Genomic DNA, 22,338 nt, shown 5'->3' on the forward strand with positions numbered 1-22,338 from the left:
ACTGGACTGAATTTCTGGACAATGTCAAATCCAGTAAATAAATAAAAATTACATTACAACAGCATGTAATGGAATAACAAATTAACAAACAAACAATTAAATTAATTCAAATATAAATTAAATCAAATATACATAACAACCCTTTAATTATCATTAACACTAGCTCCGGCGAGCAGTGAGTTTTAAAAAGCATAGTTCTAACTAGTCGTAATTGAATTTTCCAACAACATATATAGGGATACGACATTTGAAATTAAAGACAATATAACAGAATATCTCAGAGTTTGAGGGAGTAGAGTTTTAATCAATCCACTCGTATAGGGTACAAAAATATGAAAGAAATTTACAAGGGAGCACAAAGTGTTAACGTTAAATTTTCTTTTGGAAAACATAAATAGTTGCAAAAATAGACGGTTTTTTTCATACAGGTAACATAATAATTTCACGAGTGTAACACGGAAAAGCAATGTCAGAACCAATAGAGAGAATGTATTTCCATGCATGTTTTGAAGTAATGAAAGTAGTTTGAAGAAAGAAGAAAAAAAACATTAAGAGAAAAAGTTTTACTCTCTTCGGCCCAAATCAATATGTAGAGATTATTGTTAATTCATTTAGAGATATTTGGGATTATCTCATTTTTCAGAGTCAATACCATTGAGAAATATTAAAGCCAAAGCTTTACTCATTTCACACCATGCATTCTTTAATGAGGCATAATGCTCTCCTTTGTCAATCTGATCACGTGTATGGAATTGTTTGATTCCGGCAGCGCAGCCATAGGAGAAACATGGATGGTTCTTGTAGACATTTCAATCCATTTTGTTCAATATAAGGTGAGTAAAAGAAAGAGTTAATAAAAATAATTCAAAAGGATTACCACTGTCATACACTGAATCAGTTAGAAAATATTCTCATGTGTAATACCAGTGGTACTGTGTAGTAGAGGACTCAAAGGATACATTGGCATAGAAATCTCGATGTCAAGAAAAATCTCGATTTATGTACTACCACCCAACTCTGGGATATCATTCTTATCTAAATTCGCGCATATAGTGTAACTAATCTTTAAATTAATCGATTGAAATGTCTACCCATGATGTTGGAATAGAAGTCATTGCTCAAATGGCAGCGGGTGCTGCAGTCTATGAATGTTTTACTACTTCTGTTTCACATGGATCTTTTGCCAAATTAGGTGATATAATGACGGACACCCAAAAGTGTGGATTCGTCTTATTAATGACATAACTAAATTTAACGTTTCCTTTGAATTTCTGCATTTCATGTAGATCTTTAGTTCAGCAATTCTATTGTAAATGACAATTTTGGAACCTGGGCGTTAGGGTGTCTGATTGTAATTGCGGACTGAAACATTATTTGCTGCTAAGTATGTTGTGTCAAAAAGTTTGATTCTGAATTTCACCATATTCAGGAAATAGATAGAGACAGAGGGAGAAGCTCATGTGTTTCAGCATTTGTAAAGAGATTTACGTTTGATAAAATAATAAAAGAAATTGTGACATCATGCACGAACACCGGTTGTTAAAAAGTTTATCACGTGATAAATGATGCGATATAAAAGGCTAAAAATGACCAGAACACAGTATAACACACATTACAAAGGTTTTTTTGACGAAGATAGATATAACGGTTTCGGATCGTAAAAGATCTAATAGCTTAAAATAGTTTCTTAAATGTCTAATGTGCATGCATGAGTCCAGTTGCACAAATATGTTTTTAATGTATTTTCCTTTTGGATTCTATTTAGGATGAAAACTTGTCTATATGTGTGATTTTCCATCAAAGGACCTGCTTGCACTACAGACTTGCCCCGACTATAAATATTGTTATATGTGCAACAATCGTGAAGAATTATATGAAACCATATGCTTATATGAGCATCGCATCATAAGAACAACGGCGAAAAGTGAAGTACATAAATGTTTTTCTCAGTTGCACAGTGAACGACTTTATTAACTATATTTTCATCTCTGACTCTATTCTGGTTCAAATCCTATCTTACGGAGTTCCTCATATGTAATTAAAACCCTAAAAAGAAATTGTTATCATCGATTGAAAATCTTGTTATACATGTATAAGCTGTAATTAACATATGCTTCTTATGTCAATATTAGCAAACATAAGAACTAATAGGACAAAATGCCAGTATTTTACTCAATATGAAATCTTCGTATTTACACGAGTTTTAAATTAATCATACTAAAAGTAACCTTCATAGGTAAAACGTTGTGGCGAATATTTGCTGATGCTTTATTCTTCATGTATATACATATTTTCTTATAGTTAATTCGTAGTAAGACCACCTGTAATAATGTCAATACATATTATGAAAGATTACGACTTTAGACCAAAAGCTGAAACAAAGAAACTGCCTGTCTGTTGTTTAACCATTTCCCAACAAACCGTGTACCGTTAAATTCAAAGGGAATCCTACTTGTTTGTTTTGCAGTCAGTCAGTGAAGTCACGACCAGCATGGATCAATTTTGGGGTTTTGAGATACCGGAAATGCGTAACAGGTAGGTGCAGTTTTCAAAAAATCTTGACCGTATCCAATCGAAATAGAGAGATTCAAATATAGGGCGGAATCTCAATAAGCAAACTGTTTGGACTAAGTCCATCTTTCCGTTAGGACATGATTTAACTTCGCTAGATGTGGATCAGAAAGAAGTTCGGAGACAGACTGTAATTCGAGTGCCAAAGTTGTACGCTCGTTAAAACTTGGGAATGAATTATCATGAAATTTTAACTTTGGATTGCCAACAAAGGCTTCTTGAAGATGTTTTCCGGGTGGGTGTAGATGTGACACCCGAAGATAGGAGAGCGAGAGAGAGAAGATACGTGGATTGCACATGAGAGGTATATTGTGATGTAAGCAGTTTGTGGAGAGGCGCATTTCCAGAAGATACAAGTGGAAGAGAATGAATGATCCGGAAGTGCCAGGAGAGCACGTAGTCAAGGGTACTGGAAGCACCAAAAGAGAAACAAGAGGCGGACAGATGAGTAACAGAACCAGGATCGAAGGAAAATACTCTCACTTAAGATTTTAATTTTATATGATGATGGTAACTGGCAACTGTGAATATGCAATTCTTTTTACTGTTCGAAAGAAATTGCGAATGAAAAATTTGTAGACGAAATGGGTGGATACGTTTGATATATTTTATTCAATTTTATACCTTTCACATTGAGATTTTTGTTTACACCTAGACGGTTGGCATTGCTGACTGGGGTCTCGGAACTATTTAAATTTTAATTGTCGACCTACTCCTGTGTTCGATTAAGTACTGTAGGAGGCACGTGGCACTAGGCTTGTGCAACAAGAGAGAGGGGGGTATATATGCAACAAGAAATAATTTTCAAAGATTAGTCATTGTATAACAAGAAGTTCCTAAAAATTATTTTATTTACACCTGTATCCTTTTGCTGGATATTCAGTCACCTTACAATTTAACCACTATCTGTGTGCCTTTTTGGGGCGGCTGATAAATACTATACAGAATTTGGTTTGTTTGCGGAGACCAAAACATTGTGAATATCCTTTACATGGCCATATTTCAAAATGTTTGTATTTTTACTGTAGATTCAACTTTTTACCGAAATTACTCGTTAATTTTTTGTTGTTGTTGTTGTTGTTGTAGGGTTTAACGCCATTTTTCAGCACACGATAGGCTATACATGGAGGCCAGTATTAATGGTGGAGGAAGAACACGGGAAATCCCCAGAAAGAACCACCGACCCACTCGGGGCCCCCTTACTCGTTAATTATAAAAAGATAAATATATTAGTATTGGATGAGAAGAAATGCTGTCTTCTGGTAACCTCACAAATATGCCACTGTCGCAGTTATATACTGATAATGTTATTGTAACCTGACTATACCAACCATTGACCCTTGGATAAAATATTTACGTCTTGATATCGGTCAGCCTATCGGAAAATTCATATTTCTTGTAAATTAAGGTTCTCGAAATAACATCAGTATCTTCCTTTGACCAAAAGCAATATACACCAATACATTCTTCAAATGCATCCAATAACTCGAGATCGTGAGAGCATTTATAGACTTCCAGATTAAAATCAAAACTCTTGACTTTATAGTAAAACTAGGTTGTGTGATAGGGTACATTCACCTATGATGTGCGATAAAACCTTTAACCGGTGGTCATAACCTATCAATTAAGCTCGTTCTTAGTAGATGGAGCATGTCAAATATTAATACATTACAAGATGATATATCTTTACAAGAAACATATCGCTGAGTAGTGCGATGACGCTTGTCGTATATAAAATTGCCTTTATGAATAAGCTTTATAAATCAAACCCATTGACATGAAGCGCGATTATCCACTATTCAAACTTATATCAGAATTCGGACTTAAAAGTGATTCGTTGTAATGAATTCGTGTTTTCAAAATGGTCACGGGTTTCGTTTTCTAGTCAGAATGTCACCTTCGTGACTGAATTACTTATTAAACACTACTTACCGCCATTTCTAAATTCCGAAATCTCATCTGAGATAGATGGTATGTGGTGATCGCAGAGATTAGGATATTAGTCTTGATATGACGTCATAATGTGCAGTTAGTTAACTTGGAAGGGCACACGCTCGATTAATTGGTAACACATTTGATCGTCTTTAAAGGCCGAAATCCGAATCCTGTCAATTGTTACCAAGGATAGGGTAGCCATTTCAAAAGATGTCATTAAGTAAACATTCGCTAGTTATCCTCGTGTTGCACTGGCTGTCAATACAAATTACTGCCCCATATCGCCAGTTAGTATTAATATGTGATTAATAAAATGGTAGGTTTAATCTGTCAATTATTGAGTCATCCAGGTCCCAAATGTAGCAGTCAACCAGACTAAGGTGAATATTTTCAAAACTGCAGTTTAGTTCAGCCTGAAGCAACCGCTCCATCGTATAGTTAGCCCTCAGCCTTTAAATATCTAATTAATTTCCCACCAGCATGTTTTCTTATTTGTATGGTTACTTGTTTATCTGTTTACGTACTGACAGACTCGTAAGCCTTTCACTGTCTTCAAAAATGTATCATATATCACTGCGGGAAAAACCAATTGTTCATGATTGCCAACAGACAAAATAAGTTATATAATTAATTTATCTATACATTTTGCTTATATTTTTACCCAGTTATAGAATAACTCTATCAACAGACTTTGATCATAACAATCTTACTCAAAACAAAGTATCAACGAGGTTGTTCAAGCTGCCAAATGGACTTTACGAATGCCGCCGAAATGTTACGGCTGTAAAGCGGTCTTAGTGACTGCTGTATGGACTTAATAACTGCTAAATGGACTTGACGGTTACTTAGTGAACCTAATGGCTAAGAGACGTACCTTTGTGCGCTCTTAATTCGCGGAATCTCAGAGGTTCATTGAATCTCGAGATTACCAATTTGATCACATCCTGCTAAGGGTTATGCATGTTGTGAAATGTATACATTGTAAAATGGTTTATGCCTATATGTGTTCTTGGAATGTTCACACTAGTCAGAAGTCTTTAAGATCGTCATGGGTATCATGTTTGTTTCTTAGAGTTAACTGTATGAATTACGTATACTTTTGCGGTCCAACGTCTAATTACATTAAATCATTGACAATGCTAAGGTAAGAACAATCCTTCCTTCTGGATGCCCGATTATCATCTATTGAGTATTTCGACTAATTTCGTAATATTATTGAGCATACATAACTCCAGTTTGCATCGCTTCGTTTATCTTAGTAGTATAACCTGCGTTTTAAATATCTTCTTAATGAATACAATTAATACTGTTATTTCGAGAAATTGCTTAACGTACCAAATGTGACTTTATTAAAGGTATTGCTGACGATAGTTTGCCATTTAGTGATACATATTTTTGCTTCTTGATGATTTTGAAATATGTTTGATATCTAAATTACTTTAGCTGTTCTATTTCTGTAGTTCCTCTCGACTTCTTATATGCTGAGTTGTCTACAAAATCAAGACTCAGAGAAAAACATTTGTTTTTTCACTATCACCAATACTAAGGGTTCCAATTTATTTTTTATGTAAGTAATATAATCATATTCATCTTCACGTGTGGCCAACAATAAATTGAGATGTGAGAGGATTGTACAAACTATTAATATGCTAGAATTTACTTTTTTACGTTTAAAGTACTCATTGAATATCGTAAGTTCAATATATCAGTTACCGAGCTTTGGATGAGCAGAAATGTTGCATCTGGTATTTTCAGAAATATGTTAGTATCGCAATTATTTTCTGGACTATATCTTTACTGACCCGTGAATAAAATATTGACATGTCTATATATAGGTCAGCATATCTGAAAATTCTTATTTCTTGCAATTTTAACGTTGATAGAACAATATCATTTTCTTCTTTTGATGAATGAAGACACAAATGCTTCGAATCATTCGAGATCGTGAGAACATTTATATATGTCCAGATTAAAATGCGCACTCTTGACTTTGTAGTGAAACTAGGTCGTTTGATAGGGTACATTCACCTTTGATGAGCGACAAAGCCATTAACGGGTTGTCAACATCTAGAATTTGAACTAGTCCTTTGAATCTGGAGTATGACGAATATTAATACATTAATAGACTATACATCTTTGCAAGAAAGAAAATACCGATGAGTGAGATGGAGTTTGTACTATATAAAATTGTTATTTTATGATTAAGCATTCCAAATCAAAGCCATTGACCTAAATTCGCGATGGCCCACTGGTCAAAACTATATTAGCATTCGGATTTAACACGGATTCATTGTAATGAATTCTTGTTTTCAAAATGGTCATGTGTTTCGTATTCTAGTTAGAATGTCACCTTCGTGACTGAAGTACTTATTACACAGTACTTACCGCCATTTGTAATGTCTGAAATCTCATTGGACATGGTTTGGGTAATCACGTAGATTAGGACGTGAGGCTTGACATTACTTAGAATTTGCAGCTAATTAAATGGGAAAGACTCACGCTCCGTTAATTGGTAAAACGTAGGAGCATCTTTAAAGGTCAAAATCCAAATCCTATCGATTGCTACAAAGGATTGGGTAACATATTCTACACGACAATTATGATTTGTTAAGTAGCTATTTCAAACGATGCCGAATAAGAAAATATCCACTAGTTATCCTCGTGGTGTATTGACTACTACCAACATTACATCCCCATATTGCCAATTAGCATCAACATGTGATAAAAAAATATTCCGTTTTTTTTCTTCTGTCAATTAGTGTCGCATGTAGTTCCAATAGTGTAACAGTCAACCAGATTAAGATTAGGAGCATATTTTTAGAACTGCAGCATTTAATCCAGTCTAAAACAACTACTCCCTGTTATAGTTAGCCCATGGCTTTTAAATACCTACTTGATTTCCTACCTACATTTTTTCTTATTTGTATGTTTACTTGTTTACTTGGCCTGTTTAGGTACTGACGGACTCGTAAGCCTTTTACTGTCTTCGGAAATGTGTCCTACATCACTGCTGAAAAGAAAATTGCTCATAATTACCAACAGACAAAATAACACAGTTATATAATTAATTTATCTACGCATTTTCCTTATGATCTTACCCAGTTGTATAATTAATATATCATTAGACTTTGCTCATAATGTTACCAAAAGAAATATCAACGAGGACTTTCAAGCTGCAAAGTGGAATTTAGGGCTGCTACGTGAACTTTTCGACTGCAAAGTGAACTTCATGGATACTATATGTACTTAGTACCTGCTACTTGGACTTTAAGGCTGCATAGTGGAACGAATGGCTGAGAAACGTACCTTTGTGCCTTCTATATTCATTGAGTCTATGAGAACAGGTTCATTGAATATCAATATGTGCAATTTGATCATAAGCTATTTAGTTGTGGAATGTAAAATTATCAAATCGTTTATGCCTATCTGTATAACTGGAATCTTTACACTAGTCAAATGTCTTTAAGGTCGTCATAGATATGAGTTCAGGTTTGGCTTATAGGGTTAACTGTATGACTCATGTATACTTTTGCGGTCCAACGTCTAATTAGATTAAAAAATTGACAATGCTTAGGTTAAAGCATTCCTTACTTCTGGATGCCAGTTCACCATCTTCCGAGATTCTCGTCTCATTTTGTAATATTACTAAACGTAAATAAATCCAGTGTATCACGTAGCTTTGTAGTATGGCAGGCGTTTTTTTTACATATTCGCACTCAGTGCCATTAATGATCGTATCCCCTATTGTTGCATTACATACCAGACGTGGCTTTATTAAAAGTATTGCTGAGGTACCTGGCTATTCAGTGATGAGTATGGTTGCTCCTTAATGATTTAAAAATATGACTAATGGTATCCTTTTCAAAATAATGCTCACAGATATCTATACTAATTTAACTATTCAATTTCCGTTGTAGCTTTCGTCTTCTTATATTCTAAGTTGTCTACAAAATCAAGACTAAAAGAAAAACACATTTCTTATGTTTACTATCACTATTACTAAGGTTTCCAATATATTGTTTCTGTAAGTAATATAAGCAAATCAGCTTTGCATGTGGTCCGAATCAAACTTACAGGTAAGAGGCTTTTACAAACCATAAAAATGCGCTGCATTCTATTGTATTATACATTAACTAAGGAACAAATAAAATATGAAACAATGGTTTCTTAACGAAAGAGAGTTTTCTATATTTCGTACATTAGTAGTGAAGTGGGGCGATATAGAGTCAATGGGAATTAGCATTACAGACACACCCACACCCCGGGCCTGTATAGCGTCTATGTAAATTTAACATGGGAAAAAATCGTGGACCTGTATAGCGTCAAGGGAATTTAACATGGGAAAAAAATAATCTTGGGCCTGTTGAGCGTCAAGGGAAATTGAACAGGGTGGGTCTGTTGAGCGTCAAGGGGAAATGGAACATGGGAATAAATCGTGGGCCTGTTTAGCGTCAAGGGGAAATGGAACAGGGTCGGGACCCTATTTTAATACGGTCCCGACCTGATGGGTCTATGAAAATGGAACAGGGGAGAGGAATAGAACACAAACACACACACACACACACACACACACACACACACACACACACAAAATAGACAACAGACATTTTTATCTTAAAAAAAAGGGTAGGCAATGAAAATCAAGGTCTTTTCGAGATAGAGGAGTGGCCCTGAAAAGGGCCTTTGGTTTTCTTCTTCTTCTTCTAATTTCTTCTATTCCTCCACCAGCTTCTTATTTTCTGTCCTACACTTTTTCTATTCTTTTCTTTTTTTTCTTCCTCCTTTTTCTCCTCTTTCTGCTTCTCCTCCTCTTCTTTCTCCCTCTTCTCATTTTCTTTTTCCTTTTCAATTTTTTCATTCCATGCTCTCATCCTTATCCTTTCCTCTTCATCCTCCTTCTCCTCCTCTATTTCTTTCAGCAGAGCACTTATGATTTCCTTTAGTTTTCTTAAATTGTTGATCTCCATCTTTATTCTATGTGGACTGTAAGAATAGGATCCTCGTCCAATCTTACTAATATTTGCTCCATTATTCCTAAATTGTCCAAAACGTCTTGCAATTTTTTCATTTTGTCAAGGTGGTTCGAAGCCATCTTCTTTTTTTTATTCTTTGTAGAATGGTGCGAACGACGAACCTTGTGGGTTCCTATACGTAAAGCTCGCACGTGAAGGAAAACATCCCCTAAGACCCATATCTTATATTACCTAGATCATCACTTAAAAAGCGCGGACGTGAAGGAAAACATCCCCTACTTTTCTCATCTCATATTATCTACTATCCATACAAAGTTCTTGAGTCATATAATCTAACTTCATTATATACTATCCACACACGTCAATCAGCAAAAACATAACCATAATCAACTATCCACACACGCTAAGCAGCAAAATTAAACCCAAAATCTACCATCCACACGCAAAGCATTAAAATCAACCCCAAATCTACTATCCACATAAACTTACGTGAGCGCTTACAAACACAAACACATACACTCACACTAGGAAAAAAGAGTCAGTGTTTATATTCACACTACTCTACATACACACATTGGCAAATCGATTACTATCTCTTTTCAAGTTTTTTGGCTAGCCCTGAAAAGGGCTGTTTTTTCAAGAACTCCACTACACCTGGTTAATGATGGCACCTTTCAGGCCTGGCACCACACATACATCTTCTACTCCAATCTTTCCAGTTGACTCTCTTACATGGGAGTGCAGAGGCTGGATGAGTAGCCTCTTTACCCCAATCTTCTGTCTCTGGGATTCGGAACACTTCTTCTTCCCTCTTTCTTTCCTCCTCCTCTTTTATTCTGCCTTCCATGAATAGGTCAGTCAGTACAATTCACAATCTTCTCCTAGAGCAAAAGTAATCCACATAGTGAGTAATTTCTGACCACTGACACTTAGGGTAACGTTCAAGAATCTCATTGAACTCTTTTGATGTAAACGGTCTAGAGTGATATAATAGGATGAATGCACACTTGACCAAGAGAAATCTAACACACTGATTAATTTTTTTCACTTTCCTCTTGTGAATTTCTCGGCACAAAAGTTCTACAGTTACCCATTAAGATTTCACTCTGGCAAGTCCCTACCAAACGTCCTTGTAAATCTTCTCTTGCAGTTCTTTAGGTAATGATTCAATATCGTTTTTGAAATGAAGTTTAAATACTGGTCTCGGTGATGTCCGACATTTGACTCCTAACCAGTCTGGTTTCTTCTTCAACGACATGGTAAGTTACTTCAATGTCTCGGTCCCACTAAGGGTAAGTAATGACAATTCGGTGACCAACGAGCATGTTCTAGGTAGGCCGAATCTTGTGGTTCCCAGTGGTGAAGTGACACACCGCAACTGAAGCACTTGACTTTATCCCCTTCGCCCAAGTAGAAAAATCCGGCTCTGGGTAATTCTTCGGGGGTCGATCCTCCCAGATACTTAGGCCATTTTCCTTTGAACGATTGAAGACGATTTTCAAAGTCGCAGTATTCTGACAAACGTACAAGGAACGAATATTCGTCTTTCACAGGTTAGTTTCGATGAGGGTTGGGTGACATGGACAGGAGTTTGCTCAGGGCTGGATGACATCCGTAGGGGGGTAGACGTGAAGGTTGCCATCCACATTTAAAACGAAACCCAGTAAAGTGTCTAAGAGGACGAGCGGCATCGCTTTCGCATCCCTCAGGTTTGACACGCACAGCATCACTTTCCATGATAACGGCAGTGAGAACAAAGTTCCCATGATGCTTTACGGCATCGCTAAGGTCACAGCGTAAAGCATTGTTCCCATCGCAAGGATCACAATCGCATTCCACTTCAGAAGCCCCAAACTTGAATTGTGCCTGTCTGAACTCGTTTTGTGTTTCTCTGAAAGTATTCATCTTGTTCGCTTGGTCTTGGTAGTCACAATGAACTATCGATCTTGACCATAGCCCCTTTTTATACTAGTCGCAATGCAGTCTCAAGCTTGTACATCGTTCCTTTTTTATGTCTTGTTTTGGAAGGTACCGTCTCTAAGGTACCGTCATAATTGTATCGTAGTGTAATGGATGGAAAGGCCATAGAAAGGTAAGGGCAGTGCGGAGACCATCGAGTATGTTCCAGAATAGCTGAATCTTTATAGATACATAGATCCATTCGTAACTTCAGTCCGCACTGTACTCCGTATCCCAATCCTGACTCAGGTCCCAAGTAGACAAATCCTGTTCTAGCTAAAACATGCGAAGAAGGTAATCCTTCCCTATCCGTAGGCCATTTTTGAAACGTGTCCAATCGACGGGCACAATCACAATAGTCAGGTAAGAAGACTGGAAAATGGTAGGGTTTGAACTTGGAGTTCTCATCGGGTTTCTCACTCGATTCTTGTTGTGGCGAAGTCATGCTTCTGGTGAGTGGCTATCCACTTACAACCAATATTTTATACCGACATGTCCATACGGTAAAGTGAAGTGATTGGGAAGTCGCACTCGATTCTGGTACACGATTTGATAGACTTTTTCCAAGGGTCGACTGACGATGTGGTGAGTGGGTAAACGTACAATCTTGTTCGGTTGATAGGTGGTCACTTTAAAGTGGTCATCTTTTCCAGAGTGTAAGGCTTCTTTCAATAGGCCAAAGTTCACCACTCGACTGGTACGACAATTCAATCCTTTTCACTTTACACTTCGTGTGCACTTCTCCTTGTTTGTCCCGGTATTCGTAGCCGTAATTTTTAGGAGCTACTGGCGAAACTTAGAATCTTGTCGTCGGGGTGCTCGTCTGTCCAGGCTCCTAAACGGTCTCCTTCGCTGTCAGGGTGCTGTTGACTCAGGTGATCGATGTAAATGCAACTGTCCGTGTCAAAGTACAGGACGCGTTCCCCTAACAGTCCTAAAGCTTCGTACAATTTTAGGCGAGCATGGGCTGTCACGTAAGCCGCAATTATGACATTTCCAAAGGGGCCATCTTGTACAAAGTCCAGATCTTCTTCGTAATTCACTAAGATCAAATCCTCGCGAACGACATCCACGTGTTTCATAAATTTGGTTTTGTCGTGAATCATCTGAAAGTAGCGGGAAGGTTCTGTCAAATACTCCGTCTTGGTTAAACACGGTCGTTGTGCCATTTTACCCCACAAGCAGTTTAACATCACTTTGGCAAACGATCGCCTGCCTTCGTTTTTCTCGATGTGATCTAAAGTAATGCCTTCTTGTGCCCAGTATTTCTCTTTGAAAATCTTTTGGTCTTCGGAAGTGTGACACCAGGACGGATAGCCACTGGCTTCTTGCTTTAGTTTCAAAAAGGCATCCACGTAGTCTGCGAAAATGCCTTTCTGCGTGGGGTCACCCTTGTGGTATTGTTGTGTCTTGGGAAAGTGGCAAATTTCGTATACTTCTAACAGTTGGTATCCCATGTCCAGAGCTTTGAACAATTCTACGCTGACCCACGTCCCCATCAAGACCCGTTCTTCCTGGGTGTGCTGACAAGGTTGGTCTTGGTTGCACGTTTCAGCACAAGTACGGCACAAAGGAAACATCAGTTTGTCTTGGCAATGGTGAGGTAAGATGGGATGGTACAAGTCGGTGGGAGGCAAAACTTTGCACTTGATCAAGCCTTCGTATTGTCGAATGTTTTTCGGGTCGATGTGTTCCGTTAACAATTGTGGGTGCTCTGCAGGAAAGCGACAATATTTGCACACGTAGGGATACAGCAAACACACGTCCAAGTATTTGATTTCTTCTCCTTTCTCTTCGTCGGCTTAGTACAGCAAACAGGTGGCATTGGTCATTCCTCCGTACAAACTATCCCTCGGGTTCAGGGGGTCCATGAACTGGTAACTTTCCACAATGCGTTTAAACTCGGGATCGGTTTCAAACGGTGATCGTACTCGTGTTCCTACATTTCATTTCCACCACTTGGTATCCTTCCTGTTCTAACTTTAGGCGTCGGTGACAAGTGGCCTGGTACAAGTCTTCCATGGTTCGTTGTAAAAACTGATTTTTAGTGCCGCGATCAGGGTAACAGACAGGGCATCCGTGAAATAAGCAACCGTTAAACTCATACACGATCTTGGGGTTTTCTAAGTCGCAGCCATCGACCGAATGCGTTCCAATGGTCTTTTCGCCCCCCCCCCACCCCCGTTGCGGGCATGCTGAATCCATTTGTCTTCCTTGTCGCACAAGTAATGTAACCAGCGTAGGGCTTTGACCGAGTATTGACGTTTGACATAGTTGGTCGTTTGAGGACTGATGACAGCTACGGTGTTTGCAGGCATGAATCGTTGCCGGTACACTAAGGAACACGCTTTGGCAATGGTGCAAGCTTCTTTCAAAGGATCGACCGCTCCATGTTCTATGAACAGTTCTCGAAATTTTCCACAGCATCGCCGTAAAATGTCCACGTCGGAACGACAATACTTTAACATTTCTTCCTGAAAGTCGAAAGGGTCGGAGGCATGGACCTGGTACCAAGCGAAGAAAGCTTCTCGTTGTTCGGTACGCATGTTGTCGGGGTCGTAATAGTGAGCCTCAGGCAAATGGGTAGAAAGGCATGTTGATTGGCTTCCGTATTGAAAAAGTGTGGAAAGTACCCTTTAGCCATTTCTGTCATTCCAAACGTTTTAGGCATTCGACTCAAAGGCATGGCCAGGTAACTCATCGAATCTTTAAACTGCACTTGTCCCACTTGCATGAAAATGACTTTGGCTCCGTTCAAAGTGACTTTAGGACGTTCGGTGCCATGTTCTGTATATTATCTGAGAAGAAACTGTCCATCGTATCCGAAGAAATTGTGAGCCATCACCGTGGCATGACGATGACAATTACCATAACTTTCGATATCCTCTTGGCTCCACGTCTTGTCGATGGGGTCTAAGACCCATTGAGCGAAATCGGCTAGCGTGTTCGGTCCTCGAAAGATTTTTTCACGTCCTCCAGGAATCTTACTGCAGTGAGGGCAATGGCTGAAAATAGGTTCTTGAATGCACGTCTCACACGCTCGATGAGCCACGCAGAAATTAGGAATGTGAGTGCCGGTCTCTTGCATGCATTCGAAATCGAAAAAGATGAAATTGCTTTCTTCTTGTGACCGTCCTCTTTCTCTGGTTGGGGTTGGTATTTTTGCACGAAGCATTGGTGTTCCAAGTCCACGACGTTGTGACAAATGTGACATTTTTTCTTTCCTCGACATACGTGTGACTTGACATTATTGGTACATAGACCTTGTCCACACGTAGGGTTCTAAATTTTCTAGAGGGACGCTTTTCTGTCTCTCGAATGGAATAGTATTTTTCAGGGCTGACTAAGGGTGGTGAACTTTGTTTGGATTCTGGCTCACTCATGTCCTCTTCAAAATCACTGGCATGAATTTGTGCCAAGACTTCAGCCCTGGTACGAGGCGATAGATCACGTTTCTGCCTCTTACTTTCTTCTTCTTTCTTCTTGAATGAATTGGATCATTTCGTCTTGATAGCAAAACGTCAAATGACTAAAATTTAAATACCATGGGCTACATTATAGTCATGGCAGACCAACCTATATAAAGGGTATGTGTCTTGTCCTTTCACTATTGATTTCACTCTCAAACCGAGCACAACGATGGACGAGACTACACAAATCGAACATTTCATCAGAGCTTTGCGAGGGGTCATCCGAAAATTTTCTTCAGACCAGTCGAGGTACTACTCTCCTTCCTTTCGAGATAAAAGTCAAGATACTTGCTATATCTGTCAGAAGAAAGGGCATTGGTCTTCAGAGTGCCCAGACCGTCAAAAAAGCAAAACAGGGGCTAAAAGAGACAAAAGTCAAGATACCTGTTATCATTGTCAAGAAAAAGGACATTGGTCTCCAGATTGCCCTAAGAAACAACAGGAGCAAGAAGAGGGGAGTGATGGAGAGGAAGAAGAGGAGGAAGAAAACAGACAGGTGAAGAAAAAGAAACAGGAGAAGAAAAGAAGAAGGGAAGAAAGTGAGGAGGAAGAGGAGGAAAAGACTGTGACGGTGAAGAAATTGAAAAAACAGAGAGAGTGAACAATGAGACAGAAGAAGTCTATGAACTTTTTAAAGTGTTATTTTGTGAATTGTGATTGGATTGTAAATATTATAAAAGAATAAATTAGGTATAAAAGGTAAGTGTCTTTGGGTTTTGATTTTAAAATAAGAACCTACACTCAGGCACTCATATACAGACACGTACTATAGGGTAAAATGGGGCTTTTTTGAGTTTGAATGGATGTTGGCAATTGAAAGACTATCTCTTTTCAAGAGACATGGGTGGCCCTGAAAAGGGCCTTTCTTGGTGTAGGGGTGAGGTTAAACAATCAACTTTAACTGCCTTAAGGCTTTGCCACGGCCAAGGCCTACTTCTTAACTGCGTACTGTTGATGATGATGATGATTTGGTTGAAATCACTAAGGGTGGCACGGTAGGTTTAGTCACAGAGTTGGAGTGTTTAGCACGGGAAGGTCGTATTCTCTTCGGTCATAATAAAGAAGTCTGATACATTTGTTTCAGACTTCTTAACTCCGCTAAAATGTCTAACAGTACCGTGACCGTTTGATTTTGACACCCTTGTTTCTTTGCTGCTTCTTCTTCTTCTTCTTGTTTTTTTCTTACCTCTTCTTCCTGCTGCTGTTGCTGTAGGAGAAAAGCTTGTTCTGCTTCCTTTTGCTGTTATATAAATTTCTCCAATTCTTCTTTCTGTCTCTGTCTAAAATTCTCCACGTGCGGTAATGAAGGTGGCGAAGGTTCCGGAACAAATTCTTGCGAGGTAAGAAAATCCACAAAATCCCAATTCACCTCTTCTGAAAGTAAGTCCGCTTTCCCTTGGGTAGTCTCCATGGCTGGTGCACCCCAATTTATCGTTTTCTGAGTTTCCGTCATATTGAAAAACTGTCGCATGGATTGACTGCGCACAGGAGCTAGCGAATCTATATAGGACATGTGACGTCACAGACTGCTCTCTTCGGATTGGACGTGGGCTGACTGAATTTTGTAACGCGTGTTTGGATTGGTCAATGAACTCAATCCGTTTCAATCCTTCCTCTCGCTATAAATAAGCGCAGTTCACTGCATTCCTTCACCTGTTCTCGGCACCCCAAACATGTGGACCGACGTGCAATCATCAACTCTTGTATCTTCCATGATGTTCCGGACGGACATACCGATGTATGTCCGATCCAAGTGGAAAGTTGTCCACAGGACAGACACCAGCCTGTGGATAAGAAGAATATATGTGGAGAGGAAAGGATGCCTAAAAAGGGTTCTCATTTACGGTCCTGCAGTCAGGCGCAGCTTGAGGACAAGAAGAAGACCAATGTGGTGCCCTCTGTGTTAACAATAGGGTATGTTAACATAAACCCAAAGGCCCTTTTCAGGGCCACTCATAGGTCTCGAAAAGATCTTGACTTTCATTGCCTACCCCTTTTTTAAGAAAAAAATGTATGTTGTCTATTGTGTGTGTGTGTGTGTGTGTGTGTGTGTGTGTTCTATCCCTCTCCCCTGTTCCATTTTCATAGACCCATCAGGTCGGGACCGTATTAAAATAGGGTTCCGACCCTGTTTCATTTCCCCTTGACGCTAAACAGGCCCACGATTTATTCCCATGTTCCATTTCCCCTTGACGCTCAACAGACCCACCCTGTTCAATTTCCCTTGACGCTCAACAGGCCCAAGATTATTTTTTTCCCATGTTAAATTCCCTTGACGCTATATAGGCCCACGATTTTTTCCCATATTAAATTTACATAGACGGGGGGGGGGGGTCTGTAATGCTAATTCCCATTGACGCTATATCGCCCCACTTCACTACTTACATTTGCTTCTAGAACTTTCCTTTTTCGTCAAGTTGAATTTTCAATGTTGACTTCTAAATATGGTAAATATATCTTTGAAACTAGTCAAGTTTACACAATTGTTGTTTCTTCTAAGTTTGAGAAATGTTTATATTGTTTGAAAAAGGTCAAAAACAGAGTGGTAAATCCTTCCGTTACGGCCATTAATTTAATGACTAAATCGAAACCCAAACCTATCTGACATTGGCAACAGTGTGTGTGTGTGTGTGTGTGTGTGCAATTTACACATATGTTCGTTCCTAAGCGGGAAATGATCGAGATCAAAGGATATTTTAGTCTGTTCTATATTATATTACGAAGTCATGTATGCTTTTACTGGTATACCGCTATGCTACTTTCATGTACTTTGTATTTGTTTTCTTTATACTGTCGACCGAAAGGCTGTGGGTTCGAAACCGCTCATGAGACACTCCTGGATAAACTATTGTCACGTGTCTTTGGAAAAGGGACATCATTTACACTGACAATATATAATCTACTTGTGTTATTGTGCCGTAAAGTACCAAACCAAACAAAAAATGAAAATAAACAATACTCTCTCTCTCTCTCTCTCTTTTGATTATTTGTTTTTGCTATTCTGATGGAGGAACCCTTGTCATAACATAAACCTAGTCAAGAAACAATTACAATAGTTCCATTTTTCCAGCAAAAGGTATGATGCTACTTAATCGTACATATTAAACCTTTATGACTGATGCGATGGAAATAAATTATTTCTCTATCAATTTGCATAGTCCTTTAATTTTATTGGTCAACATCTTTCGTCATATATATATATATATATATATATATATATATATATATATATATATATATATATATATATATATATATATATATATGTATATATATATACTCTTGACATTTCAGAATATTAGTGGAGGCTTGTGGTTGTTCAGTTAATAGAGGGTCGAACTCGTAGTCCTTTATATTGGAGGTTCAACACTTCCAAGGTAGGCTTTAGTTGACTGCTTCGTTATGTCCTCGACAAAGCACTTAGCCCCCAGTTCCTTTGCATGATACACCTAGTTATAGCTTACAAAATCAGCTAAAACTCACAGATAAAACAAAAAAAGTATGGCACTGTACATATTAGGGGATACCTAACCTGAAGGACAGATCCACTTAACGATCGCATCAAATTCTAGTTTGATGATTGCTAAAATAAAAAGGACCATACACCCAAGCAATCAATTAAGAATGGCGCAATGATGAAAACACAGACCTTTGCAGTCAAGCTAATTGCAAGATTAGAAATAGAATAGACTACTAATAAAAGGAGGGATTTGAGCGATTCATGCAGAATTGACTTTGTTACGGTGATCAAAACGTTATAAATACCATATATATATTCATATATATTTGTATTTGTTTTTCTATATACGTTCAATTTAAATAAACATTACTCATTAATTATCGTATGTTCAATATATTAGTTAGCGAGCATTAGATGAGCAGAAAAGCTGTATTCCGGCAACTTCACAAATATCTTAATATCGCAGTTATTTTATGGCAATCTTTTTGTAACTTGATTAGATCATTGTATAAAATATTTACACATCTGTATACAAGACCGAATATCTGAAAATTCATATTTTCTGCACTTTATCCATGTATAACAACATCATTTTCCTCTTTGAGGAGTAGCAGAAAACGAAATTTATTCAATTCTTCAGATAACTCGAGATCGTGAGAACATTTCTAGAAGATCCAGATTAAAACCAGTACGTGTGATATAGCAAATAACCATTACGTGTGATATAGCAAATTAACCTTTAATGTGAGATAAGGCACACGGGTGGTGGGCAAATAACAATTACGTTAGTCCGAAATAGGTCAAGCATGTCAAATGGTCAAACACTACTAAATAATAGATCTAAAGAAAAAATATCGCTCAGTGCGTTGGAGCCTGTCCTATATAAAATTGTTATATTATGATTAAGCATACTGTTCCATGCTATATTAGCATAGGGATTAACGAGGATTCAGCATAATGAACTTCGGCTCTCTAAATGTTCATGGGTTTCGTTTTCAAGTCATAATGTCAGCTTCGGGATTGAATTACTTATTACACAATACATACCGTCATTTATAAATTCCGAAATCGCATATGAAATGGTTTGCGAAGATCAGCGACAGTAAGATTGGAGGCTTAATATTACTTTAAAATTTGCAGTAAATTAAATGGGAAGGGCTTGAGCTCGGTTATAGATAATTGGTAACACATTTTACAGTCTTTAAAGACCAAAATCCGAATTATATCGGTTGCGACCACGAAGCGGATAGCATATTCTACGCAGGATTTAATATTTGTGATGTAGACATTTCAAACGTTGCCGAATATGAATATCTTTGCTATCCTCGTGGTATACTGACTACTATTAAAAATTACATCCCAATACTGAAAATTATCATCAACACGTGATCAATAAGCTGTTATGTTTTATATGTCAATTAGCATAGCATCTGGTTCCAAAGGTGTAACGATCAACCAAACTAAGATACGGAGCATATTTTCAGAACTGCAGCATTTAGTTGAGACAGAACAGACCGCTACCTGTTATAGTTAGCTTTCACCCTGTAACTACTTACTTAATTTACCACTTGCATATTTTCGTATTTGTATGGTTACTTGTCTACCTGTTTACTTACTTACCGAATCGTATGCCTTTAATTGTGTCTATAAATGTGTAATATATCCCTGATGAAAAAAAATTGCTTGTATAGTGAAAAGCAGTTCATTTGATGGAGCAAATTCATCTTTATTGTGAGATAATGCCATTAAGAGTGGTGGGCAGAAAAAAAGGACGTTAGTCTGAAAGAGGTCATGCATGTCAAACGGTCATACACTACTAAAATATAGAACTATAGAACGAAAATATAGCTGAGCTTGTCCCATATGAAATTGTCACGTTATGATTAAGCATTCTAAATCAAAGCAATTGACTTTAGTCCATTGCTTAATTCTATATTAGGTTTCGGGTTAACGAGGATTCATTATGGATTAACAAGGATTCATTATGGGTTAACAAGGATTCATTTGGGTTAACAAGGATTTATTATGGGTTAACAAGGATTCATTATGATGAATTTGGGTTATCAAAATGTTCATGGTTTTCCATTTCCGGTCAGAATGTTATCGTCGTGATTGAATTACTTATTATACAGTTCTTACCGTCATTTCAAAATTACAAACTCTGATCTGAAGTTGCTTGCGGAGATCATGCGAGAGTATGTTGAGAGGCTTGATATGATTTCAGATATTTTAGTTAGTAGAACGGAAAGCTATCGATTATATATAAAAGATAACACATTTTAGAGTCATTAGATCCCACAATCTCAAACCTGTCAAATGGTATCGAGGAGCGGGTATCATATTCTACACAGGAATTATGATTTGGTATGTAACCACTTCAAACGATGATGAATGAGAAAGCACTCACTGGTTATCCTCGGGGTGAATTGACTATTAATAACAATTGCTGCCCCATACTAGCCTATTAAAATCACCATATGATCAATAAAATTTTACGTTCTGTCAATTAGAGTATCAGGTAGTTCCAAAAGAGTAACGGTCAGTCAGACTACGATACGGAACATTAGTTAACATAACCTACCGCTCCTTGTTATATTTAGTCATTGGCCTTTAAGTACTCACTAAATGTCCTACCAGCGTGCCTTCTTATTTGTATGATTGCTTGTTTACCTGTTTACGTACTGACGAACTCGCATACCGTTTACGTTAATCAGAAATATGTCCTACATCACTGATGAAAAACTAAGTGCTCGTGATCGCCCACACGCAAAATAAAATTTTATAACTAATTTGCTACACATTTTGCTTATAATCTTACCCAGTTATAGAATTAATCTATCAATAGACTTTGATCATAAAGTCTTACCCAAAACAAAATATCAACGAGGATTTTCAAGCTGCTAAGATGGCTTTAGGGCTGCCACATGAACTGTACGGATGCCAAATGGACTTCATGACTGTTATATGGACATAAGCCAGAATATCATATGCCGAGTCCCTGGACTCATCTTTTAATAGTACTGAACAAAAAAAAAATATCCAATGCTTCTTTCAGCACTTACGTTTGTGGTATATCGTACGCGTGAGATATCATCTTGCTAAATACCATTATTGATTTCATTCCCAGCGGTTCATTTCATACTAGAGGTGACTTTATTAAAAGTATTGCTGACGATATCCGCTAAGAAACATTGAGCATTTTTGCTCCATAATGATTGTAAAAAATAGTGTATATATATATATATATATATATATATATATATATATATATATATATATATATATATATATATATATATATATATATATACCTTGAACGCTTTGTCAGATATAAATGCCTAATTACTCGTTTCGAATTCACAATGGGTACGAAGCAAGGTTGGGCTTCGTGCCCTATCATGTCTTCCTTTTTTATTTATGAAGTACACATAGTAAGTTCAAATTCAATAGAGGTGTATCTATCTTATAAGATAGTGCAGCCATTTTTGCAATACTTGACGCTGATGCTAACCGTGCTGATACAGTCGGGCTCTTGCCATCATAAACCAATGTCATTAAATGTTTCTGTCATAAACCTGGTATCATCGACAATCGAGATAAAACAAAGCAGAATTAAATTTGTTTTTAAAATAGGGACGGATTAACTGTGGGTCTTACTGTAAATATGTGGGCGTATTTGTCACCCCAAAATTATGTCCAATGTGTCTAACTACAACTATGTTGGTTTAGTTTTGTACCCAGAAAATTACTACTACGTGGATTTTGAAATATAAAAACGATTGGCTGTTTTAGTGTTTAAGATGTGATAAAGTCAATTGCTTGCAATGGGTCCGAAATTTGGTGAAATGAATTTAGTTCAGATATTGAAATTGTGAAATACAACTTTTGCAAACAGTTTATGTGTTCCTAATCTAGCAGTAATGCGATTGGGTTAGGGAAATGAACCAGAAAGCCACTTTATACCTCTTAT

Source organism: Sinohyriopsis cumingii, chromosome 3 (genome assembly GCF_028554795.1).
Source record: "Sinohyriopsis cumingii isolate HCF-2022 chromosome 3, ASM2855479v2, whole genome shotgun sequence".
Classification (NCBI taxonomy): domain Eukaryota; kingdom Metazoa; phylum Mollusca; class Bivalvia; order Unionida; family Unionidae; genus Sinohyriopsis; species Sinohyriopsis cumingii.